Here is a 27,357-nt window from a genome sequence, read left to right as displayed (position 1 = left end):
TGGTTATGCAGGCCCAGTCCGGGAGGCCCAGCATCCCCAGGTGCTCTCTTCTCTCGACGGTGGCCCACGGGGAACTCTCGAGATCATTCCCCAGGAGGCAGTCCACGGGGGCATCGTCCCGGACCGTCACTTTCAGCAGGCCGGAGACCCCTCCCCATTCGAATGGGACGCAGGCCATTTTACACATACTCTCAGAGTTATCTGCCGAGCGGACGGGGCAGAGAATGTTCGGCAGGATCTGCTCGGGCTTCACCAGGTGACAGCGGACGGCCGTCACACTGGCGCCGGTGTCACGCAGGGCCTCGGCCCTCTGTCCATTAATGGTCACCCACTGACCGTATTTCCTGGTGTTGGCGGGTAGGGGAGCCCGCGGGACCATGTCTCTTCCCCCTAAGCACGCCAGGACCATGGCGGCCGGTTCCCACCCTTGCTGGGCCGGCTCATACTCTTCGGGTTCCTCCGATAATCGCTCTTCCCCCAGGGCGGCGGCCGCTACCTGGCGGGGCTTGGGTGTTTGGTTTAGCGGGCAGCTCGGGTCATTGGCGTAGTGGCCTAGTCGCTGGCACCGGTGGCACGTGACGTTGGCTCGGAACCCGGGCCGCAACGGGGGGTTGCCCCGGCCGGCCGGAGGCGGGGTGCTGGCCACGGGTGTTGCTGGCAAGGCGTCTCTCCCTCGACCCTGGCCCCCTCCTCCTCCCCGAGGACGGTGCTGGCCTTGGCTGCTTCTGTTCTGGTCGTGTGGCCCCTTCCGGCCCACTCGGGTGCTTTCCCATCGGTCAGCTTCGGCGGCGAGCTGCCGGGGGTCAGTCAGCTTACTGTCGAGGAGGTGCTGCCTGAGCTCGACGAAACAGTTGTTTGACAGGTGCTCCCATACCATAAGGTTGAAGAGTTGTTCGTAGGTGGTGACCTGACTCCCCTTGATCCAACCCTCGAAGGCACGGCTGAAATAGTTCACGTATTCTACCCAAGTTGTACCTGGGATCCGGGTGCAATCTCTGAACCTCTGGCGGTACATCTCGGGTGTGAGGCCGTAGCGGGTGAGGAGGGCAGCCTTCATGTGGTCGTAGGACGACATTTGGTGATCTGGGAGCTGCAGTAGGGCATCGCGACCCTCGTTGATAAACCTCCCCCAAAGTCCGGCTCCCCAATCACTCCGGTCGATCCGGTGGGAGGTCATGGCGATCTCATAGGCTTTAAACCATTGCTGTATGTCGTCTTCTCGGACATACTCGCGGACAACATCATTGGGGATATGGACTTTTTTCTCAATTGGCCCCGGGGTGTGTGGTCGCTCAGGCACCCCCAGTTCCTTATTCTGTTTTCGCAGTTCTATCTCCGCTAGTCGGCGCTCGTGCTCGAGCGTTATTTTTTTCTCCTCCAGCTCTCTCTGTCTCTGCTTCTCTTCTCGTTCATCTCGGAGCCGCATGTGCTCGAGGTTGAGTTTCTGTTCAGCTAACTTGAGTTCCCCATCCATCTTGAGTCGCGCCATCTCCAACTCGTGTAATCTGATTCTGTCTCTTTCTCGGATCTCCTCTTGTGAGAGGCCCGTTCCCCGCTCCTCGGGAGCCGTGGCGTTCCCCTCTGGTGTGATGCTGTTTTGGTCGGAGGGTCCTGTGACCCCAGTTTCTGTCCATGACTCAAGGGCGCGCTTTAGATCATCCTTGGTACTTAGGCCGGTGGTAGCAATGCCAAGTTCTATGCAAAATTGTCTTAGTTCGCGGTGGTTGTATTCTTCTAATTTCTCCATTTGGAATTTCTCGGTGGAGCTGCTATCTTTGGTCGACATCGTGTTTTTGTCGTGGGGTGAGCTACTCTCTGTATGATTACGCGTTGATTCGGATCCCGCCGCTGGCCACCAATGTTAGAAAAGGTAGACGGACCGGGAGGGTCGGCCGGGGTCAGGAGGAGAGGTCTCCGGGGAGAACCATCTCCAGCGATCGTACAGACAAGTAACTTCCCCCCCACAGACAGATACCACACACGGATAAGGTTCAGTGTTCTTTATAAGCACTTCTTAAGGTACGGTTGAAAGGTACAAGGAGGTCTGGACTCAGGGGTCCCCTCGATTCGAGTCTCGCAAGGTAGGAAAGGGGGTAGCGGGACAGTCTGTTTACCAGTCAGGTAGTTCGGAAGAGATGATGAGCTCACAATCCTCGAGCTTGGTGGTTAGGTGGTACGGGCCGCGGTAGCGCCAGCAGGTCCCGGTGATGATGGTCGTTACAACGGGCCGCGGCAGCGCCAGCAGGTCCCGGTGAAGATGGTTGGTACAACGGGCCGCGGCAGCGCCAGCAGGTCCCAGGAAGATGGTCGATGTACGGTCCGCGGCAGCGCCAGCAGGTCCCGGTGAAGATGGTTGGTACAACGGGCCGCGGCAGCGCCAGCAGGTCCCAGGACGATGGTCGATGTACGGTCCGCGGCAGCGCCAGCAGGTCCCGGTGAGGATGGAGATTGCAGAAGGCCGCGGCAGCGCCAGCAGGCAGAACGATGGGTCACAAGAGCGGGCTACGGCAGCGCCAGTAGACCGTCAAGGCTGAGTTCACTCGGTGTCTCTCGACTCCAGGATACAACTGCCTTCCTGCTCCGGAGCTGCCCCAGTTATAGGGCTGGTGCCCTTTGATGTCCGGACCCTCGCACTTGGAGGTCGGAGGGTCCGGGATGAAGGTGTCCAGACACCCAGCAGGGGGTGGAGCCAGTGCCTGGGGGAGCTGGAGGCGATCGGCACCTGGCGGGGGAGAGCCTTTGACACCTCGTCCTCCCATTGACCTGCCAAGTGGTCCGCTCACCTCCTGGGTGGATGGTGGTGCCGGGATGTCGGGGCCGGCCAGGCCCGGGGTTGGGGTCGGGGTGAGGCCACGCGGCCGCGTGGTGCAGGGCCCAAGATGGAGGCTTGACCCGGCCGGGGAAGCCGGTGGGGCTGGACCCCGTGATGAGTAGTGGTCCGAGGGCAGGAGATCCGTCGGGAGACGGGGTACAGGTGCTTGTCGCGGGGGTATGCCTGGTGGGCCGGAGCTTGGGCCCTGTCGTGCGGGGAGGGAGCAAGCCCCCTGTGTGGCCTGTCCAACAACCTGCGTCAGGTTTCACGTGGGCGTGTCGACAGAGGGGGGGGCGTTCCGTCGCAGGAACGCCCCTGAAAAGTGACTCAGTCAAATCTATAAGATTTGACTGAGTCACTTTCCCAACGCTGATGCGCCAAAACCCTGCGCCTGCTTGAAGCAGGCGTAAGGCTTGACGCACCATGTTAGGGATAGGGTAGGTTGGAACAGTGCTGGAGTTGCGTCGCGCTTGCGACGCAACTGAAGCACTGCGCCAACCTTACGCCATCGGATGCGTCACGCATCTGTTTATTCCTGCGCCATGATGCGCCGCATTGTAAATGCGGCGCATCATGTGTGGCGCAAGGGTAAACTTGCGTGACGCATCATTCCTGGCGCATCCTTGCTGATTTGCAGGGATGCGCCAGGAAACATAAATCTGCCCCATTGTGTTTTACATTCCAGAGGAGATTAGTAATATTCAGGAGCATAAATACAGCAAAAAACATTTGGTATTTCACATACAAATTTGCAGGAGCAGGCATGACACACCTTTTGACATATAGATCCCATTACACTTAGCATCCTTGTAAGCTCATGTACCTACAAATAGTGCATCTCATGGTTGATATTAAGACCCTTATCTAATGCAGATAGCTGCATTATCCAACTCGATTCACATTGTCTTAATATGAGTTTAGGATTTCCACCTCTTGCGTCACTCAGAACAGTCTGTAAACCATGGAACCTAAAGCTCTTGTGTATACCGTGAGCCATACAATCTTTGGCATGCATCGCCATTGGGTATCTGGGATCTTGTTGTTTAAGTGCTCTATAGTGTTCTGATATATGTTCCCTTATAGTCCTAATAGTAATGTCCACATAGATCATGTCACATTTGCAGATAAGTACGTAGACAGCATATTTCGTATCACAATCCATGTGAGTTTTGATCTCGTATTCCTTTGGGCTACTGTATTTGAATTTGGTAATATCATTAATAGCCAGCTTACACATACTACAGTGCCCACATTTGTATGTTCCTTTTGCACTCATGTGTAACCAAGTCTCCTTAACCTGTGGTATAGAGTAGCTAGGGCTAATCATGTGTCGTATGGTCTTGCCTTTCCGAAACATGATGCTGGGTTGATCCTGCATGTGAGGATGTAAAGTCTTGTCTGCCCACAGTAAGAACCAATATTTCTTACGTATATTATACATTTTGTGGGAGTGTAGGTGATAGTTAGTATTCAATTGAACCAGTTTTTTCTTTCCCCTGGTCCTCGACGTCTTATTTTAAAGTGTATCTGTACGTCTGAGATGTCAAGCCCTCTCTTCAACTTGTGTAATCACATCCCTATCATACCCCCGTTGCTGAAATCCCTTTGTTATATTATTCAGATTTGTGTCATTAGCCCTTAGCATTTCCACAAAAGGAATGGAGTTGATCTGGCACCTTGGGTGTGAGCCATTAGCATGTAGTATCAAATTACATGATGTAGATTTCCTAAACATTCTGCTTTGTGTTCTGTTATCCTGAATATAAAATTCCACATACTTACTATTTAAAATAATGTCCTTGTATGATCTATGTTTCTGTCCAAGTCTACAGTCTCAACACTAATAGCAAATGCTGTTGTCAAATGCCAGTTCAAATGTTCGTTTTCTTCAAATCAGCATAAAATTAAAGATAGAAAAGTACCTGCAAGTTTCAAAATCAACCCCCTTAAGACATGAGTGCAGAGGAATACCTGAAATTTGATTGCCCCTTTTTCTTTCCTTTAGGTCCTGACGCGAGAGCATTGCCAAGGGAAGCTTCATAAAGGGGTGTGACCGGAGGCTGCAGACGAAGACCACGAAGAAGAATGTCTACGAGAGACACAACGCCGGATTCAGGTAAGCGGAAGATCGACAACGAGGCCAATCGCTTCTGTTGTTTGTTTGCACCTTTTTATACTGTTTTGTCCAGGTAGAGCAATACATGGGAGAGGATGTGGTCCGTCCGCTTAGACTGCCGACTTTGATGCAGGAAACCAGGGTTCGAGCCTCGAGGTCGCGATGTGATTTGGGGCAAATCACTTAATTGTAGTGTAGCGCTCTAGCATTCCGGCCACGTCACGGCAGGGAATGCTGGGAGCGCTACCGGCCATGTTGGCCAGTGGGTGTGATAGAATAGCGCCAGAGGTGTGCACGTTGCTCCCGGCGCTCTGTGGAGCTTACATACATTAATACAATAAAGAATCACGAACATCACGGCGTCCGACTCTGTATACACGCAGGCTACACTATAAATTGGCGACGAGGCTGGGTAGGGTTGGACGCACGCACCAGCAGCGTCATCTGCTACGAGGTTTGCCGGCACACGCGGACCAGTGTAAGCGTGCACACAGAGCGCGGCAGAGGAGCGGCTGCAGCACCCCGCACCCCGGAGCGGAGCTCAACCAGAGAGCAGTGACATTGGACTGGAGGGGCGGTGACACCACCCAGAAGGAGAGAGGAGCACACCAACAGGAAAAAAACCGTGAGTGAGGCGGCCCCCCCTCTCTAAGGAGACTAAGCACCTGGAGGCAGGGGCTGCAAGTGAAGCTCAGGCAACAGTGAGGCAGCAGGAGGGGGTCCCACAGAGAGTTTCCCACACCTCAAACCCCAGACAGAGTGCCCAGCACCAGGGGATCACAACCCTCGACCAAAACAGTTCCTAGCCCCGCAATCAAGCACCACATTGAAGCCAGAGCAGGGTGCTGCAGGACTCGAGCTCAAGACGCACGGGGAGCACTGCGGCCAGCCTTTCCTCACCAGTTTACCCTGAATACCCAGAGGGCAGTAGGGCCTCGCACATCACAAGACGCGACTCTACACACGGTCCTGAGGGAGTAGCGAACTGAAGGAAACATTGACCCTAGCGCATCAAGGACAGGCCAAGGGGAGAGAGGATTTTGCACCTCCGGCAAGGGCTTCAGGCTTGCGCGAGCATAGTGCACCAGGGAGCCCACCGCCCAGGACGGACGAGGAGCAACAGAGACGGCAAGCGACCATGTGCGCCCAAACCTTCTCCCTCACGAATCCAGTTCCCTTCTTACCAAAACCAGGAGAACCAGCCATGAGATGGGAAGACTGGAAGGAGTACTTCCTGAACTACCTATCGGCGCTGGAGGACGAAGGAGATGAGGTCTTCCCGAGCAAGTGGAAAAAAAAGATATTGCTACACAATTTAGGACCAGTAGGCATCAGGGTGGACATGAACCTGGTAAAAAAGACCAGACCCGCAGATGACGACGACGTCTTCCAACATGCCATAGAAGACCTGGATAGCCACTATCAACCAGTAGTGTGCACGGCGATTGACCGCTTCGACTTCTTCAACGGAAACAGAACGTAGGAGAATCGGTGGACGAGTATGTGGCGGCATTGAAGAAGTTGGCGACCACATGTAAGTTTGGGGCGCTCCACCACGACCTCATAAGAGACCAAATCATCATACATACGGTGAACACATCCATACAGGAGAAGCTCTGGGTCAACGGTGACGCACCACTGAAGGAGATAGTGGCAATGGTCAAGAAAGTGGAACTGTCCAAGATGTGTGCGGAGGCCACCAAAAAGGAAGGCGCCAGTAGAGCCACAGTGAGCAAAGTTACGGAAGCCAGCACCCAAGAGCGACGGCCGCCTACACAAGGAGGATCAAGACAGCCCCACAGAAACACCACGAGGACGGCCATGAATCACAGACCCCAAGGTGAGGACAAGAAAGGCTGCTACAGGTGTGGAAGCGGGACACATGCGGCCAACGACAAAAGGTGCCCAGCCTTCAGAGCAAAGTGTTCGTATTGCGGAGTGATGGGGCACTTCGAGAAAGTGTGTAGGCGAAAACCCCGTAAGATGGCAGTCAAATATGTTGCGCAAGACTCAGAAACGGAAGAAGGAGGAGGTGAAGAAGACGATGACAGTGTCCTCTGCATCGATGACCAAGTCTTAGGCATAGACTGTGGCAGGAGACGCAAACCGATGTGTGAACTGTCGATTGGGGGAGTTCAGGTCTCAATGGTTGCCGGCTCTGGATCTCCATACACCATCATACAACGCAGTATTTGGGACAAAGACTTTGCGGAAATCATAGACATGCGCCTCCTTCCTCCGGACATACATCCGGTCACCTTCACAGGCGAACCCATCCCCATGGTGGGGTATTGACAACTACAGTTTGAATTCAAGGGGCGCAAAGCGGAAGGAAAACTATACTTGGCGGAGAAGGGACCCTCAGTGCTAGGTCGGTGGATCAAGGAGAACTAGGGATCCAACTCAACCCAGGAGGCGTCACGCAAGTGTTGATGACAGGAGACCCGCGAATGGAGGAAAGCAACAAGTGGAAGACGAGCTTTCCTAGAGTGTTCGGAGGCACCATCGGCAAATTGACGAAGTTCACTCACAAGATATGCCTCAAAGAGGGAGCCCAACCAGTAAGCCACAAAGTACGGAATATACCGTTCAATTGTAGAGAGGCAGTGCAACAAGAACTGCAGAGGCTGGAGGACAATGGGGTGATTGAACCCATAGAAAGCGCAGAATGGCTGGCCCTCCTGGTGGTAGCCCGGAAACCAAATGGGAAGGTGCATCTATGCATAGACTTGAGGGAGCTCAACAAAAACATACTAATTGATAAGTTCCCGCTGCCCAGGATAAATGAAATGTTAGCCCTCACGAAAGGGGTCAAATGGTTTTCCACCATAGACTTACCCTCAGCATATCACCAAATCGCATTACACCCTACATGCAAGAAATTAACCGCATTCATCACGCCGTTCGGGTGCTACCGATTCAAACGCATGCCTTTCGGTCTAGCTTCCGCGGCGGCGGTATTCCAAAAACTGATGCATAAACTCTTTAAAGGCACGGAAGGAGTTCAATATTTCCAAGACGACATCCTGGTCATGGGAAAAACTAAATTGGATCATGATGCTAAACTGCACAAAGTCCTGCACATTCTAGATAGGAATGGCCTCACAGCGGAATGGGAAAAATGCAGGTTTGGAGTGACATCGGTCACGTACCTGGGCCATGAGATAAGCGACCAAGGAGTCACACCCAAACAAGCGAATGCGGCTGCGATAAGGGATGCCCCTGCCCCGGAAAGCAAGGAGGATGTTCGCTCCTTTCTGGGGATGGCGGAATTTTATAGTAAATTTGTACCCCATTTTGCCACAAAAACGCACAGCATGTGACAATTACTGAAAGAGAAGACTGCTTTCGCATGGTCGGAACTGTCTCAAGACGAATTCCAGCAAATCAAGGAGGACATATGCGACACAGTACCCCTACACGGCTTTGACCAACAAGCTCTGTCCATCCTCACCACAGATGCGAGTGATAGAGGGTTAGGAGCAGTTCTGATGCAACGGTCGGTAGAAGGGGAAATGTCGACGGTCAGCTTTGCATCACGCTCCCTAAGCCCTAACGAATAAAAGTTCAGTGTAATAGAAAAAGAGATGTTGGCAGCGATCTGGGCAATGGAACGCTTCCGCCAGTTCCTGTGGGGATCCAAGTTCCTACTTCGGACGGATCATAAGCCTCTAGTGAAGGTGCTCACCTCCAGCGGACATGCGAGTGCTACACCCTGCATAGCGAAGATGACTTTGAGGTTGTTGGACTACGTATATGATGTGGAATACATCCCGGGCTCCAAGAACAAAGTCGCGGATTTTCTGAGTCGTGCGGCGGCAATGGAGGAAGCGCCGGCACCAAAGGACGATGATGACTACACCATAGCCTTCACAGACGACCAGGAAGCGGTCATAAGCACTCAGGAGTGGAAAGAAGCATACGACGACGATGCAAGCCTCACCTCTCTTAAACAGTTCATAATCGGGGGATGGCCCGAGAAAAAACATTTGGGAACAGAACACCGCAAGTTCTATGAAGTTCGGGAGGAATTGTCAGTCAGCGACAACAGTGTCTTTATACAGCGAGGGGACAAAGTGTTTCCACCTAGTCAATTGGTGAAGCGATTGCTGACAATATTGCATGAAGGACATTTAGGCATAGTAAAGACCAAGCAGAGAGCCAAACAGGCGTACTGGTGGCCGGCGTTAGACAGCCAAGTGGAGAGGCACGTCAGGGATTGTGTTAGGTGCAGCAATGCAGATAAAGCGCAGACCACTTTGCGGCCTCCACTTGGGAAGTTTGCCAATCTGGAAAACCCATGGGAAGAGTTGGCCGTGGACATCCTAGGCCCCATATTGGATGAACAAAGTGTACCCAAATATGCAATAGTGCTAGTGGATAGATACTCGAAGTGGCCGGAAGTAGAAGTGTGCGAAAACGTGGACACAGAGGCAGTGCTGGCCTTCCTCACGGCCACGTTCCTGAGAGAAGGGATACCAAGAGTCATAACCTGTGACAATGGGCCTCAATTTACGTCAGACAAATGGAAAGCATTTATGGGAAGGAACGGAATACAGATCGAACACACCCCGGTATATCACCCGGCGGGGAATGGCCTAGCAGAAAGGTTTAATCGGGTGATCATGGGTTCGGTACAGGCAGCAATCAATGCAGGGAAGAACTGGGAAGCGGAACTCAAATGCACAGTATGGGCGTACCGGATCACTCCCACCAAGACAGGATACAGTCCGTTCAAAATACTAAGAGGCCGTGATCCCTTTACACGAGACAACGTGGCATGGAAGAGACGAACGGTGCAAAGTAAATGGTCTCCAGCGGTGGTGCGGAGCAATTTGGAAAGGGCGCAAAAGATATACACCGACCACTACAACAAGCGACGCAACGTCCAGGAGGCATCCCTGGAAAAGGAAGAATGGATCAGAGTGAGGATGGCTCAGCTGAGAAGGAAGGGTGACAGCAAGTACAGCACACCGTTGCAAGTCCAGGAAGTCTACCCGAGGTCGGCTCGGTTAAGCGACGGGAAGATATGGTCTTTGGACAGAATGGCAAGGTGTAATAAAGTGTTGAATTGGACCAAGATAGGAGACAGGCGGAGGAAAAGAACCAGGAGAGAGAGGGAACAACTATGGAAATGGAAGCAACTAACACTGATGTGAGGAACACTATCATGGAGGAAAGTAACACCAATAACACTCATAAGGAGGGGACGGACAAAGGTACAAGAGCGCAAGGAGGGGTCCAGGGAGAGTGCGCTATGGCAAAGGGTAGCCAGACACAAAACCACGCCGTACCCGGCTGCAGCAGTGACACCAGAGAAAGCACGCCAGTGAGACACACCCGAGCTGGCAGGACAGAGGTGCTGCCCAAGAGGTATTGTGAGTATGACATGAAGAAATAGACACTCTCAGCAATAACGATCATGGGACACTGTATTGTTGGGTTATGTTTATTCAGTGCCAATAAAGGGGGGAGATATGTAGTGTAGCGCTCTAGCATTCCTGCCGCGTCACGGCAGGGAATGCTGGGAGCGCTAGCAGCCATGTTGGCCAGTGGGTGTGATAGAATAGCGCCGGAGGTGTGCACATTGCTCCCGGCGCTCTGTGGAGCTTACATACATTAATACAATAAAGAATCACAAACATCACGGCGTTCGACTCTGTATACCCGCAGGCTACACTATATTAATCTCCCCGTGCCTCAATGTGTAATGTAAATACGGTGCTCATGTAAAGCGCGCCAATACTTTCGGGTCGAGTTCGCGCTATATAAATATGCACAAAAAAAAAAAACATGAGAAGTGCGCCTGTACAGGGCTAACTGTCAAACGGTAATGCACAGCACTTGGAGGGGGAAAAGTCACATGTCACAGTCACAGTTCAAACTACCCCATGGATTTATTTGTCCTAATGATTGAAACGTGTTACCAGCTGCAGCCTAATTTAGATGATCTTAGTTGCATAATGAAAGAAACAGTAAAACAGACTTTCTATTACTCAACATATGCTTAGCCATTCTACCAGCATCATGTGAAACAAAGTGAGAACACGTCATTGCCAATTTTACATTTCTTCTCTATGCGCACAGTTGTTTGTAATGTTCACTTTGTGATCCTTACATTAAACCTTCATGCCCAATGTACTTGCAATGTTCACTTTGGGATTCCTAACACTAGGGCCTACCTTAGGGGTGCCTTACATGTAATACAAGGGAAGGTTTGGGCCAGGCAAGTGGGTGCTTGCCAGGTCGACATGGCAGTTTATGCAGTGGCAGGCCTGAGACATGTTTTCAGGGCTATGACTGTGTGTGGCACAATCAGGCCTCCAGGCCCACTGGCAGCATTTGATTTAAAGGCCCTTTGCACATATTGTGCACTGTAATAGGGGCTTTTTTTTTTTGTCCTCATTTGCCTGCCCCACAATCTCCATGAGAAACGCCACTCCCCTTAGATGTCGTCTGGAACTAGATACCATTCCATCCCAAACCCTGACATCAAACGAGTATAGACCGGCGAGAGACGTTCTCGAGGATGATGTTGTAGGAGGAAAGGGAGAAATATGTGAGGGCTCACAACCCCTTAGAACTCCATCTTAAACTTGGAAGGCCTTCCGAAGAGACAACCATGGCACCTGGAGTATGATGGCATAATCATCGGACCCGGGGAAAAAAAAAAAAAAAAAAGAAAAACCCCGGGGGCTCAACGGAGCCACTTATTTCCACTGGACCAACAGGTTCCAGAAGGAGAGGTTGCGTTGCTGACATGATCTGGCCATATCCACCTTTGATGTGTCATATAAAGACTCTAGCCAACCTGCGTGTGATGGTGCCTTCTGGTCTACCCAGAATTTACAAATCTGCCGTCTAGCCAGCAGAATTGCGTAAAACAGAAAGCTCTTTGCCTGGCCTGTGGTATTGTCGTCCACCCCAAATATAATTAACGGCAAAGTAATAGGGGTGTCCTTCTTAAGGATAGAGTCCAACGTGATCTTAACTTCCTCCCAAAAGGTACTGATAGATGGACAATCCATGAACATGTGTACATCAGAGGCTGCAGGAAGATTACACTTGTTACATGATTTCCCGGGCTGGTATTTAGATAGCCTTTGCGGGGATAGGTAAGCTCGATGGAGGGTAAATAGGTGATTCCGCCTCAACCAGGCCGGCTTAACCAGTTTATACAAGAGAGTGAAAGATCTTATCCAAATGTCCTCACACTGCATCCCCGTGAGCCCTCCCCACTGTACATCGGGTAGAGTGAAATCCCCGTCCACCTCCTCCAAGATGGCCCAGTACCCCCCACTTGCCTCTCTACCAACTGTTCTTGCAGGTGGCAGCTCTTCCCCAAGTGTGTCTTTTTCCTGATCAGTTCCCGGGACCAGCTGGCTAACTGGATGTATTTAAATCTGGAAAGTGTTGAGCCAACCTTCTTGAATAGCTCCTCCCAACCCACCAATACCCCCTCCACCAACAGCTGGCCCCACCTTTCTATCCCTGCCTCTCTAATAGGTGTTGCAAGACTGTCCTTCAAACACAGAGGAAGCCCCGGCGAGTCCCAGATTGGAGCGAACCGAGAATAATAGGGCAAACCCACCCTTTCTCTGATCGCTTTCCACACCTTGGCCAAGGATAGTAAGATCTTTAACCTCACCTTCTTGAAGAATTTCCGGTCTCCGAATTTAAAAAGAAAACCGTCAGGTGGCAGATCCGCCCCAATCAGCATGGCCTTAAACATTTTACCAATCGATGCAGTTGATGGAGCCTTCAGCAACATCCTGGAGTATGATAACTGAAATGCCCAGTGTTAGAGTCGGGGATCTCTGGTTGGCGCAAGGTTGCCCTTGTGTCAAGCAGGAACCCTCTCCTCCACGTCAGGGCGCAGGATAACCCCTCGCGAATGACCCTTGCTCACCTTCTAGGTGCGTGGCGTGAGCAGCCAAGGCGATTCCTCAGGCGTTGTTGGTTAAGCACTTACAATCATACACACAGTAAACACATCAATCCCCCCAGAAACGGACACCAGACTTGGATATATATAAAAATACGCTTCTTTATGTAAAAATAGGTATATATATCTCAGCAGACTTATCACAAGACCAATAACGTTTTCGCTAGGCCACCAGGTTGTAAAGCAGGCAAATGTTCTTTGTTCGTAGCTTCAAATGGAGACCTTGTAGTCTCTTGCAAATGTTACTTGTGGTTCCAGTACTCACAGAGATCGGCTCCTGCGAACGGGGAAATAAGGAGTTGTGGGCCCCGAGCTCGATACTGGAACTTCTTTCGTGATGTGGAGAGTCGGCACAGGTCGGTGCGACTCTCAGCTTGGGAAGTGTTCTTGGGTCCTCAATCAGCAGGTGTGGGCAAGTAGGCAGGCGCGGCCAGCGACCCTTTAGCACGGCGGTGCCGGAGGGTCTCCACAGCGGGGGCGGCGTGGCCTGAGATGTCCGGGGATAGCGAAGCGGGGTCGCAGGGCACGGTCAGTGCAGCTGGATGACCCGGCGTAGATCACAGTCGTCGGACGGCTTCCGGCGGGAGGGGTGATAGCGCGGTCAGCGCGCTCCAGTAGCAGGCGGTGACAGGGATGCAGGCGGCCTGGCCCGGGGACAGAGAGCGGCTCTGGACGGAGCGGGGCTCTCACGGGTTTGAGGCAGGCAAGCTTCTGAGTGTCACGGCCCTAGGAGGGGCGATGAGGGGCGCAGTCTCTTTCCAGCGGGATGCACACACGGCTCGAATTGGAGGACGAGCAAAAGCACAGAGAACCCACTGGTCCTGGGGTTCAGTTCAGGGGGCAAGCTCAGATCAAGCCCTTGGAGAATGTTCAAGCACAAAGTAGCAAAGTCTTTTCAGTAAGTCTCTTCCTCTCCTTTCTCAGCAAGGCAAGCAGCAGGCCAGCTCCTCCAGCGTCTTCTTCTCCTTCTAGTCGGGCAGAGGTTCTTTGTGGTAAACAGGATTCTGATTTCTTAGGAGCCAGGCTCCTACTTTTATACCATGATTCTTTTGTTCTTTAGCGCCAGGGGGCCTGGGCCTGGCTCAGTCCAGTTCTGGAGCACTTTGTTATGGTGACTCTGCTCTTTCCTTTCAGCAGCAGGGCAGAGACATCAGCCGCTCCACAGGGGGCGGCGCCGGCTTTGTGGTGGCAGAGCACAGGTCTATTCAAGAGTCAAGGTGTACTCCTCCCACCCATCCAGGTGTCACTTCTCTACCCACCACCTGGCAGCCAACCTGTCTCTGGGGATTCCCCAACCCTGCTCCTTACTGTTGCTAGGCAGAACACACACACACAGCAGAGGCGGATTGAGATGGTCAGGTCAGTAAATACTAACTTTCTAAAAGTAGTATTTACAAACCCAGGATATTAAAATAAACTTGGCTACAAGAAGTATTTTATTATTCTGAGTTCAGGCATACTAAACTTGGCATTCTACCGTGCTCTAGGAGTCCACTGGGGTCACAGCGTTGGCGTGATCCCAGCAGCCCATTCTGGCCTATGGAGAGCAGGTAGCCTTCAATAGTGAAAAACGACAAGGGCTGTAATTCACTACTAAGACATGCCACACACATCAGGGCATGTCCTACCTTATGCCTACAATGCACCCTGCCCTTGGGCCTACCAGAGGGGTGGCTAATATGTAGGTAAGGGAAGGTTTAGGGACTGGCAAGTGGGGGCACTTGCGCAGTCAGCGCGACAGTCCCAGACTGCACGCAGGGTCTGCGGTGGCAGACCCTAGACACATTTTACAAAGCCGCTTTCTGTGGGTGGCGCAACCAGCGCTGCAAGCCCACCAGCAGCATTGGCATTCACAAGCCCTGGCACCCCTGGTGCACTTTACTGGGGACTGACAGTGAATCCAATAAACCAATCAGGGACATCAATTACAGGTACACTTTACTTAGGGAGCACTTGCACTGCGGCACGGATTAGCCGTGGCGCAGTGCCCTGAGCGGACAACAGCAGCAAAACAATCGAGGCACACCATCAAAAAGTGGAAGGGAACTTACGCCAAGGTGCCAGGTCTAACACCCAGGCATAGTATTGTAGATCTGGGAGTGTGAGTCCCCCCTTCTCCCTCCTCCTCCTCAGTTTTTTCCAGGCTAGTCTGGTGGCTTTATAGTTCCAAATGAAGGAGTTTATATCTTGTTGACATTTATAAATTTGTTTCTGGTCAAAAGCTAGAGGGATGGTATTAAAAATAAAGGTGTACTTGGGAAGGATGGACATTTTTACTAGACTGACTCTCCCCAAAATTGTCAATGGAAGAAAGACCCAAGCTTTTAGTAATGCCCGACATTCTCTTGAAACCCGTTCCAAAGCGGGCAGCGCTGGAGGCAAAGCTCGAAAACCTACGTCAGGACAGGGTGACCAAGAGATGGGAGGCATCGAAGCTTTCACATTTTGAATATGGAGAGGCGGCCGGGAAAATCTTGGCCTGGAAAATAAAAACAGATCAGGCCAAGAAATATATCAAGGAAATAAAAATGGTTGGGGAAGCCAGGGTCAGATGCACCACCACAGAAATAGGGATCGCCTTTCAGGAGTTCTTTCAAAATATCTACAAGGAGGATATCGTCAATGATCATTTGGCTAGGGAGGCCAGGGAGGTATGGTTAGACCAGGCCCACCTCCCTACCTTTTCGTCAGTCCAGCGTGATCATTTGGAGACCAAAATAACCGAGGCCGAAGTTAGTAAAACCATCAAACAACTGAAGCGAGCGAAAGCCGCAGGCCCGGATGGCATTCCAGGGGAGGTGTATAGTGCCTTGGATTCAGTTATAGTTCCATCTTTGACTGCCCTTTTCAACGCTATATTCTTAGATGGTATGGTCCCGCCAGAATCATGGAATGAGGCCACTATCGTGTTGATCCCTAAACCTGGCAAGGACCCGGCCGACTGCGGGTCATACAGACCAATCTCACTCCTAAACAACGATTATAAGATCTTTGCGGCTATCCTTGCTGGAAGGTTGGGGAGTGAGATCGGTTCAGTAATCCATCAGGACCAGAAGGGATTTATAAGAGGGCGACAGTTAGCAGATCTTACCCACGACCTGGTCGGAGCAATAGACATTGCAACCTCATTCGGTCTCCCATTGGCCACCGTCACCCTGGACGCCACCAAAGCTTTTGATAGGGTCAACTGGACCTACCTGGCCGCGGTGCTGAAAAGATTTAATTTAGGTGATAACTTTCGTCGTGCCATCTCGCTTCTTTACAATGACCCAAGGGCCAGACTTCTGGTTAATGGAGTTCTTACTGAACAATTAAAAGATTACGAGGGGTTCCAGACAGGGTTGTCCGCTTTCCCCCCTCCTATTTAATATGTATATAGAACCTTTAGCTCAAATATTGAGAGATGATAACAACATTCCCTCTTTTGAGTTTGGAGGTTGGGTTAAGCGGATAGGACTCTATGCGGATGACATAATAATCTATACATCGGACCCTGTGAAGGCTCTCCCTGCTATTATCAAGAGAGCTAAGGAATTCGGGCAGTTTTCGGGATACGAAATCAACGAAGGAAAGACTGAGGTAATGACCTGGAACATCCAAAACTTAAACCTGGCCGTTACTCCATTTATGCGCTACCTGGGAATTAGGATCACCCAGGAATTAGGTAAAGTAATAGGGGCTTTTTATTAAAGGAAATGTGCCAGTCATGGGTAAACCCAAATGCCATTACATTTTAGACACAAAGCACATGCACTTTAAAACAGATTAGTAGTGATAAAGTGCCAGAGTCCTAAAGTCAACAAAAAGAGGGTCAGAAAAATAGGAGGAAGAAGGAAAAACATTTTGGGATAACCCTGCAAAAGGGGGCATGTCCAGCAGGGACAAAGACAAGAAGTAGCAAGACCAGGAATACCAAGAAATTATACGATTGACTGAGGTTTGGTATGACCCTGTACAATCACGCAGGAACTTTTCAACATCTTGACCATTCACTATAGCTAACTGTATATGGTCCTTTATCATATGGTTTGCCGTTTCCACGAGCCCATCACATTTAGGGCAGTACAAGACTGTTTTCTTATAATTCATTTTAAATGCTTAAAAAAAATATTGATTTCTATGGATGTAAACTGGACTCTGTTGTCTGTAAACAATTTGGAAGGTATTCCTTCTTTACTAATAGCATCTTTTAAGAATTCAATTAGAATAGTAGACGTGGTATGATACATTTATTTTGTGATTATCCAATGCGAAGTATGGTCTATTAAGACCAGCATGCATTTTTTAAATGCTCCCATTCCTTCTATGGACAGAATTATCCAACTTATCCCACGGCTTAAGCAGTAGCTTTACAGGAGACCAAAGTGTTTTATGTGTGATTTTGCTCTTGTCACTTCTTGCACAACTAATACAGTCTTTTACCTTTTGTTCAATGATAGAGTTTATTCTTACTTATTCCTTACTTTGTATTTGGTTAGACTTTTGCCTAGGGGTCCCTCATGTGCTAGGTCAATGATTTTTCTCTTCTGGTGGAACGATTTTCTTGTTGCGAAGCTCATGTCTAACCTCCCAATAGTTTCTAAACTCCTTGAGTTCACTGCACTTTGTAGGCCAACCATCAACAACTAAGGGCCAGAAGTATGACACATTTTACCGGTTACAAATGGCCTATCAGGCCGTTTGCGACCGGTAAAATGCAATTTGCTATGTACCAACTCTTTTGGCATTACAAAGCCAAAATCAACTGGACACACAGACACCTCAAGGTGAGGGTGTAGATGTGCATCGGAACCAACATAAAGCCAATTCTATGAATAAGTTAGGATAGAAAAGATCAAGTTCTCCTGCATTTAGGGTTGATGAGAACAAAGCATTATTCTGTCCCTACACTAACGCTAATGTGACATTCCTATTTAAGCATTCTTTGTGACAGAATAGGTTAACGTGTCAGCATGTGGAATCTTCCTTAGACATCTTTCCACTTCAATTGGGTCGAGCAGCATGAAGCTACTGAGAGAGAGCTTGTTATAAGATGTTCTCTCTCCAAAGTCAGAGAATAAGTAGGTGTTCTTTCCCTACTTGCAATACTCCAATATCAAATGTGTCTTCCATAGTTCCTTTCAAATCACACCGTCTGATCAGTCCACATTCTCATAGGTAGTTTTTCACAGGATGGCGATTGCTCCCAAACAGTAACATGATGACCTTGATTCCCAGGCCTTCTGCGGTGGGAAAATACAACAGTTCTCCATATCAGCATACGCTCCCAATGTATCCTCTCCTCTCCTTGCCTAACTCCTTAAACAAAGACAGTATTCTATCTAACAAGGGCGCTTCTTCCACCTGCAACGCAAATGTGAGAAAGAACAGAATACTACATGCACATGAATTTCAATTATTAATTCTAATGCAAGAGCTTTCTGAGAAAATGCATTTCAGACCTACAAAATTCAGCTAACATAAGAGAAGTAGAACATGAACTTTATGAAGTTATATAGAAATTGAGTCATATACAGTTAATAATTTCACTACATATAACATGACAAGATTGATAAGCACATTCAATAATAAAAATGATTGTCAGTTGCACAACATAAGCGGTTCAATTAATGTTTTCTGCTGGTTACATTTGAACTTCCATGTTACTTCTTCACGTATTCTACATTTTGATATAAACACATCACATTCATGTGATTACGTCACAAGATCCTAACATTTTGGTTAACACGACAAATGTTTATATGCGGGTGCAGTCTACACGTGTGATTATAATGCACCCCTACAATGAAAAATGGATTATGCACTGCATTAGTCTCTGTACCACCTGTTCTGTAATTGAGCAACAATTCTTTATAAAAAGCTGGTTAGCATATGATTGTTTTTCTGCCTGTTTGCATTTCTCTATAACTGATATTGAAATCACAAAAACAAGTGCAAAAGAACCAGGTGGAAACTATTGTTAGGAAATCAAATGTCCTGCATGAAATGCCAACCTGTATCAACAAAACTAAGAATAGTTTTCACGACTGATATTACTCAGTTTTAAATATGTTCAGTTCATTATCTACCAGTGACACAAACTCTATTTTGCTCTGTGCGATCTCATTATGAGAAAATATTATAGCTGCTAAAAGCGCTATTGAAACACCAAGGTTAGAATAAGATGGAATACACTAAAACACTTGGTGCTCCACTTTGCCTATCACTCTCATGTTGACATCATGCCTAATTAGATTTGTGCTGTATATGTATACTCTTCCAAACAAGGCATCCAGTGTTCTCAGTACATTGTGCTGTTTGTGTGCTGGACCTCGAATAGTTGGCCCTGTACCACTTCAGATGTGACACACCAAAATCCAGTGAAAAGCTTATAATGCAGTGCTTTAATTATAGAAACCTGGAATTCAGCAAACACACTGTCCCAAGCTGCTCATTTAGGTTTCTTTTTATGCCTGTCTGGTTGTTTGTCATATATTTGTATAGCTGTCTCACAGGCAAATAATGCCATTTTTGTTAAACCTTATGAATGCATTCAATTTAAAAAATGTTCTCCTCTTATTTTGCTTAAACCTTGCTGGAAACTTGACCTGAGTTTCCCACTATTAATGTCCCCTTTTCTACAATTGTATGACCTTCCCTCACTACCTACCATCCTCTGAATACCCTAAACATTGCGTTTATCCTACTCAAAGTCGCCCCCGCCCCTTTGCATTTACTTGCAAGTATCTCTGAGATCTGCCTACAATAGAATACAACATCTTCTTAACTTAATCTCAATATTACCAAATATCTTCTAGCCCTCTATTTAACCACTATTTAATTGCAATATGGCATAAGTCTGTAATAATAATGTCATCTGATACATGGTAATTTAATTGATTACAAAAGAAACTGAAGTAAATGCATGGATTGCTTTCCCTGAGGACAAACGACTAAGGACATGATTTAAATGTTGGTGGATGGGTTACTTCATCACAAACATGATAGCTATCCCATGTGTCTTATTACTAGTTTAATATTTTTTATGAGTCTTTTTTAAGTTCAGAAAGAAAATTGTATTAATAGAAGTAAAGGTATCAATACAGAAGGCATAACAATAAATTCATGTCGAAACAATACAATAGGTTGCACTACACAAAATGAAATCGGACTTGTGAATAAAAAATAAACAGTTAATACAAAAAAAGTAAATCATATAAGCATTAAAGTTATAAATAATCTGGGAACGCACAAGGGGTTCAAGGGGGTTTCAGGACTTCTTGCTGAGACGGTTTTAACTGGGAACATCTTTTGGCGCATATGTCAAGGTAAAGTGTCACAGGGGACCACAGGTCCAAACGCTTCGCTGCCATCTGTATAGGATATACAAAGGAAGTGTCTAACCTATGATTATGGCAAACAGCATACCACCATGCCTTATAAGAAATTTTTGTAAAATCCTTCCAATTAACAGTGATTTGCTGAAAAGCAACTGCTAATAACAAATCGATGATTTTAACATTATCTGTTACATTCTTCCAGCACGGTGAAAGACTCCCTAAGAAAACATGGGTAATGGAAAAGGAAAATTTAGTATCAAAAATTAGATTAATTTGAGACCAGACTTGCTTCCAAAAACTGTCTACATGTCGGCACAAAAAAACCATATGCAATAAATCAGCATTTGGGGAGGAGCATGACCAGCAAACATCTGGAGTAGTCGCAAATCTATTACTCAAAGCACTCGGAGTAAATAAAAGTCGATTATACACAAAGAACAATGTTTGTATTATGTTAGCTGCTCTGGAGGATTTGCGCAATTTAATCCATATATTATGCCATAGAGATACTGGCCACGAGAGTTGAAAATCTCGTTCCCATGCTTCTTCTATTTTAGATTTTTGCCTAACGATATCCTTCCCTTTTAAATACTTGTATATACTGGAGGCTGTGGGTTTGGTTTTAAGCAGGGATGAAAGCTGTGAAGAGGGAGTCTAGAGATTCGGGGCACTGGATGTAGCGGATAATTGGTCGAACTTATCCATCACAGCCAACTTAAGTAAATTATATTTATGTACGAATGAGGCAGGTAAATTGAATACCTGTCTGAGTGAGTGAAAGGATAAAAAATTTGAATTTGAGAATAACTGGTGTATCCATATTAAACCTTTCCGTCGCCAAGTCTTCCAATAAATTGGTTTATTACGAATACCCAAATCTTTATTGTGCCATATTGTTGAACTCAGGAAGTAGTCAATAGTGTTAGGGGGCGAAGAAAGCGTAGAAGCCAAAAGTTTAGAGGTCAATTTAATTATAGGAGTGGACACCGCCTGTGGTTTACGTGAGAAGGAAAGATATTCAGAGAAGAAAAAAGGAGATAGGAAAAGACGCTCAGTCGTGATCCATAAGGGGCATTCCTCCAAAGGGTCGAGCAACCAAAGTGAAGCCTGGCGGAGGAGAAAAGCTTTTTGATAGACCTGAAAATTGGGAAAGTTAACTCCACCCTCTGTTTTAGGACGCACTAATTTAGCTAGAGACATTCGAGGTCTCTTTGAGTTCCACAAAAATGAGGAGAGGGTGGAGTTGATCTTTTTAAAAAATTTAGCAGGGATGGGAACTGGAATGTTAGAGATGGTGTACAATACAATGGGTGACAACATCATCTTTATAGTGTCCAAGCGACCCCACCATGATAAGTAGAGGGGGTGCCATTTGGCCGCTAGGTCAGCAATTTTCTGTAGACATTTATTCAAGCATAACGCCACCGTGTCTGATATCGAGGAGGTAACGTGCATGCCTAGGTATTTAATATGGGAGGGGCTCCATGTGAAATTTGAAGCACTGAAGTCCGACTTAAAAGTGTACTTGGTCAGGGGGAGAATCTCACATTTATCATTGTTTAACTTATAACCAGAAATATTAGAGTAAGCCTGTACCTCCGCCAGAAAGGCAGGAATGGAGTCACTAGGATTGGACATAAAAAGTAAGATGTTATCAGCGTAGGCAGCTAATTTGATGTGAGCGTTTACTGATTGAAAGCCGTATAAATTTGGATTTTGACATAGCTTAGAAAGAAATTGCTCCAAGGCTAAGTTAAAAAGGAAAGGAGACAGAGGGCAACCCTGACGCACTCTCCTACCTAAGTCAAAAAACGAGGAGATCAAGCCATTAGTGCAAATAGCCGCACGTGGATTGGAATAAAGAAGAGAAATCAAGGATATAAACTTGGGACCAAAACCAAACCATCTAAGAGTATAGAACAGATAGGTCCACTCAACCCTGTCAAATGCTTTCTCAGCATCAAGTGCAATTGCTGCGAGGGAATGTTTTAAGTGTGAAGATTTAGACAGAACATTAAAAAGGAGTCTTGTGTTATCCGTTATAAATCTACCCTTGACAAATCCAGATTGTTCCTTACCTAATAGATCAGGCAGGTAAGAGTCTAGACGAATGGCTAAGGCTTTGGAAACATTTTTATAATCGATATTTACCAGAGAAAATTAGTTCAAAATATCGGCATCTTTGAATTTTAAGTCTGAGCAATCATCGTAAATAGATTCAATATTAAGTTTGTTGTGTTTAACTTTTAAATAATTAGCCAATATTTTCCCTGCTTTGTTTTTACCCCCATAAAATTTGGCACTGGATTTTAACACATATAATGAAGCGTCCTCCGTTGATTTCTTGTTAAATTGCAATTTAGCATTGATGAGAGCTGTGAGTGACTGTTTTGAATGCGAGGTGTAAAAAGAGTGTTCCAATTTTTTAATGTCCTGTAAAAGGTCTTTAGTGAATTTACGTGAGATTTTCCGCCTTTTAGCAACAAAGCCAATAATAAAATCCCTCGCTGAGGCTTTAAAAGCGTCCCATATAGTAGAGAGGGGCATGGAGTGGGTTTGATTCAACACAAAAAACTCATCAAAGAATGTGGTGAAAGAGGCAGTGAATTTTGGGTCCAAGAGAAGGGTATTGTTGAAACGCCACCTTTTGGGACCTGTAACCTTAGGCAGAATCTCTTGACCAATTGAAACGGGGGCATGATCTGACAATAAAATAGGACCAATTTCTGCATGTGTAAGGGTTTGTGAGATGGAGTGAGAAACAAAAATGTAATCAATTCTCGACTGAGTTTGATGCGATGGGGAATAAAAAGTGTACTCTCTGGTAATCGGATTACAGAGACGCCAAGCGTCCAAAAGCTTGTGTTGAGATATAGCTCGTACAAATGATTTCTGAGGCTTGTTAGGAATATAGGAAGCTCTGGAATTCCTGTCTATAAACGGGTCAAATATCTGGTTACAGTCGTCAGCCAAAATGAAATTGTCCTCCATGCCGAGAGTGTTTAGCCAGCGTGGGCCAAAAGGAGGGTTCTCCACATGTAGGGGCATAAACGTTAAAAAGAGAAACAGGAACTCTCTTCAAGGACAATTTAACATTCAACAATCTTCCATTAACATCTGAATCTTGAGCCAGTAATGAAAGCGGGAGGGACTTTCGGCAAAGAATCATCACCCCATTCCGTTTACCATCACCTGGGGAAGAGAAAACATCCCCCACCCAACCCCTTTTCATCTTTAATGATTCAGCATCGGCGAGGTGGGTTTCCTGCAAAAAAACAATATCCGCATCTAGCTTGGCTAAGTGGGTCAAGATTCTTTGCCTTTTGATGGGAGAATTTAAACCCTTAACGTTCCATGTAACCAATTTCAAAGACATGAGTATTCAAAAACTCCGATGCAATAGAAGAGCAATATAGGATAAAAAAGAGGTAGAGCAAAAAGGAAGCAGTTTGTCCAGTGACGTAGAAAAAATGAGAAGATGAGTCAAATAGCCAGAACAAAGAGAAATAATCAGAAATCACGACATGAAAAAGGGTGAGCCAAATGGATAGATAAGAGGGAAGTGAAGAAGTAGTTATGACAGAGAGAATAGCCAGCAAGAATAGATAGGATGAAATGAATAGATGGAGAACATCTGCTGACGAAGAACTACAAGCAATCAAAGAAGAGCAAAAAACAAAAAACACAAAAGCGAAAATAGCTAAGGGAAGACGAAAAGAAAACATACCTACAAAAGAAGAATCAGGAATATGCGGGGGGGGGTGAAGCCACAAGGAGTAGGCAATGCGTATGGGGTCAGCTGAGCGGAAAGTCGGGGAGAAATCACAATACAACGATGAACATCTGTGGAGACAACATAAGAGATAATCCTGTAAAGCCAACATTAAAACAGATAAATCCAACATACAATGAATCAGGCAGAAACAAAAAAACAACAATAACGATAAAGAACCAAGCATGAGAATGCAACTGCATAAAAACGACATCAAGGTAGTCGAATTCTAACAGGGAGACATATCTACAAACTTTAAATGTGAGGAGATGGTTGGCAAAGTCTGAAGAACCTGTGCAAAAGAAAAAAAAGAAAAAGGAAACCATTCAAGTGGTCGATGATGAAGAAGGTCCAGAGGAATCCATAGCAACTGCCTTGCAGGAATTAATAAAGCTTTGTAAACTAATTGGATCTTCATATGTCGTTGTTCTGTTGTTATATGTAACTTTGAAGAGGCACGGATGAAAAAGACCAAATCTGGCTCCTAAGGAGCGAAGATCGGCTCTCATATTGAGGAATGCTTTACGCCTATTGGCTGCGGCTTTAGCATAGTCTTGTACGAAAAACAAAGATGAGCCTGACCATGTAATCCTCGGAGAAGCTTTGACAGCTGAAATCACCTTCATCAGATCAGTATATTCCAGGAAGTACAAGATGACGCCCCTTAGTTTCTGCGAGGGATTAGCGTGGGATGGAGCAAGGCCCAACCTATGAGCCCTTTGGATATTGAGCTGCGTCCCTTCTGATAGGTGAAGCACTTTGGGCAGAAATGATTTAAAGAAGGCGATCGGATCCGACCCTTCAAGTCCCTCTCCCAGGCCGTAGATGCGTAGGTTGTTCCGTCTGTTGCGGTTTTCAAGATCCTCAACCTGTTTCTGCAGCACAGAGACCTGAGAATGTAGATGAGAAACAACAGAGCAGGACTCTTGTAAAGAGGAGACAGACTGCTCAACAGTAGAGATCCTTGCATCCATTTGGGGCCAGTTATCCTTTAAAATTTGCAGTTTGGTATTAGTCTCTTCCATAAAAGGTCTAAGGGCCCTAATCTCCTCGAGTAGTAATTCCATTGATACAGGTGAGGTCGACTTGGGCGGCGAGGGAGCGTCTTTTTTAAGACGTTTATTGTGAGATTTGCCAGTAGCTCCAAAGGAAGGGTCCATAGTTGAGGTTGAGCACTGAGGCGTAGTCACTAATGGGATGTCAAGCTTAGAAAACTCCGTAAAAAGCTTCAAGTTTTTTATAAAAATATGCTTCTTGGATGGAGAAATACGCTTCCCTGTTGTTCTTCCCATAAAATGCTGACGTAAGATTCCCACCACCAGGCACGTGAGTGCTCGTCAGGCGAGAACTGAGAGGCGCAGTGCGAAGGCACCAATAGCTACTGCAAACGCTCTTCCCAAAAGTAAAAAATTTCAATGGGAGTGTGACACCATTACCCAACAAAGTGCCCTGAGGCAGTGTAGGGGAGGTGCACAACTGGCTCAAATTCAAGGGCTTGCAAGATGTATTGAATACAAGACCCAAAAGAAAAGAAAAAAAGATAATCCGTGCAAAGATAACAGTACAGTGTTTACCAGTCAGCGACGTCGAGGCATCGATAAGAGAGCTCCACGAGAGTTTCCTCAGAATCCTAAAATGGCCGCCATGCTTAGTTTCCACAGATTCCTAGGAGACCCCCAGCAATACTCTACAATCACAATCCGCAGGGTAAAGGGTTGAAACCTTGTCAAAAAACAATTTGTGAGCAAGCTGGAGGCATGAGAGACAGTTGGCTAGAGTTCTGCTGAAGAATTCACAGATCCGCGATTCGCGGTAAAAAACAAAATGGCGGCCGCGAAAGGGCGCGGCCGCAAAAGGGACTAAAACATATACTTGCTGACAAAAAATGAAGGTTTCGCTGGTATCTACATCATCCCCGGGTCTTCATCTGCCCAAATCCGCTGCCATTGCGAGTCAGCCCGGTCTAGAAGCGTGATTCTGCCGCCGACCGCCGGAGAGCTTCACCCGAGCGCCGCCATCTCCATCGGGCGTCAAGCCACGCCCCCCATGAGTCTTTTATTATTAGAGATTAATTTAAGTTTTGTGTAATCATTCATTAATGTATAAAGTGGAATTGTTTGAGATGAATTTTACTCATAGCACTTCAGGTTGAATACCTTCAAATTATTTTTATATCAAAGTTGAATTCCATTGACAGTGAAGCCATTCACGTGTGCATATACTCAGCATTTTTTATTTTAAAAAAGTACTGTCTCTCTACATGCTTTAACCCCTTCGTCGCGCTTGACGGAACGGTTCCGTCATGCACGTCGGTTGGGCTGTGCTTATGACGGAACCGTTCCGTCATGGCCCCGCCCGCGCACGGAATCTTCAGTGTGGCGCGGAAATCCGCGCCGCGCTTAAGGGGTTAAAGTTTTTCTGTTTTTGCTTGGAGTATGTCATTGTATTTATTTGGATATAAGTAGGGGTTGGTGAAACATGCAGAGTTTCACTCGGTGGAATTCCACGGTGTTACATATAAACTCTGCGAGATTACCTGGACACCAGATAGAGGAGAGCATACTGGGTACTGTGAGGCACGTTCAGCAGAAGAGGCACCGCTATGCTCTGGAACGGCAAAACAGACTTTAAGGTCAGGTTGAGGAGTTAAAGGGCCATAACGACAAGTCTTGACCTCTTCCTCAAGGGAGGAAAAGTAGGCAGGAGCATGCCAAAAGGAGCACAATAGTGAAATGCAGTGGTGGCTCCTTGTGGGAGTGCTGCGGGGCGGGGGAGGGGCAGGGTGGGGGGTAGTAAACTCCGGCTTACGGCCGACTGGAGTTATGTAACTAAATAAATACATAAAATGAATTACATTGCGCGCTTTCAGGCAAATGGTATTCCCCCCTTGGTACATGGGAGAGCTCATTTGCATATTTTAGCATGGTACCCAAGAAGAAGCTGTGGAACTGCAAAGCATTGCATTAATTTCTGGGAACTAATATTAGTGCAACAGACCCACATATACACAAGTCCCCTAATCAATTCATCCTAGGCACCTTAAGTCTTTTTGGTCAGTGAATAAGTGACACCAGGAGTAGTCCACAACTGAAAACCGTTTTTTTCAAGTCCTGGGGAGCATGGGTTTTTGCCAGGTGAAGGGTAGAAGAAAGATTTGTTATTCAATGTTGTTGAACATTGAACACTTTATTGACATGTACATTGTTCAGGGTGGATCTCTGAATATGTTGTTTAATGTCTTTAACGTCATTGAAAAGTTATTACCATCCTGAAGCATTGTGGATGAGTCTAAATGTAACTTCTAATTGCTATGGTGGTGCCTTGATTAAGCCACTAGGTCTGGCGGTAATTAATGCACTCCTCATGTTGTGTTAGGCCCATGGAGGTGCAATG

The sequence above is a fragment of the Triturus cristatus genome, chromosome 8 (assembly GCF_964204655.1).
Source record: "Triturus cristatus chromosome 8, aTriCri1.1, whole genome shotgun sequence".
NCBI classification, from domain to species: domain Eukaryota; kingdom Metazoa; phylum Chordata; class Amphibia; order Caudata; family Salamandridae; genus Triturus; species Triturus cristatus.
This window is presented reverse-complemented; position numbering follows the sequence as displayed.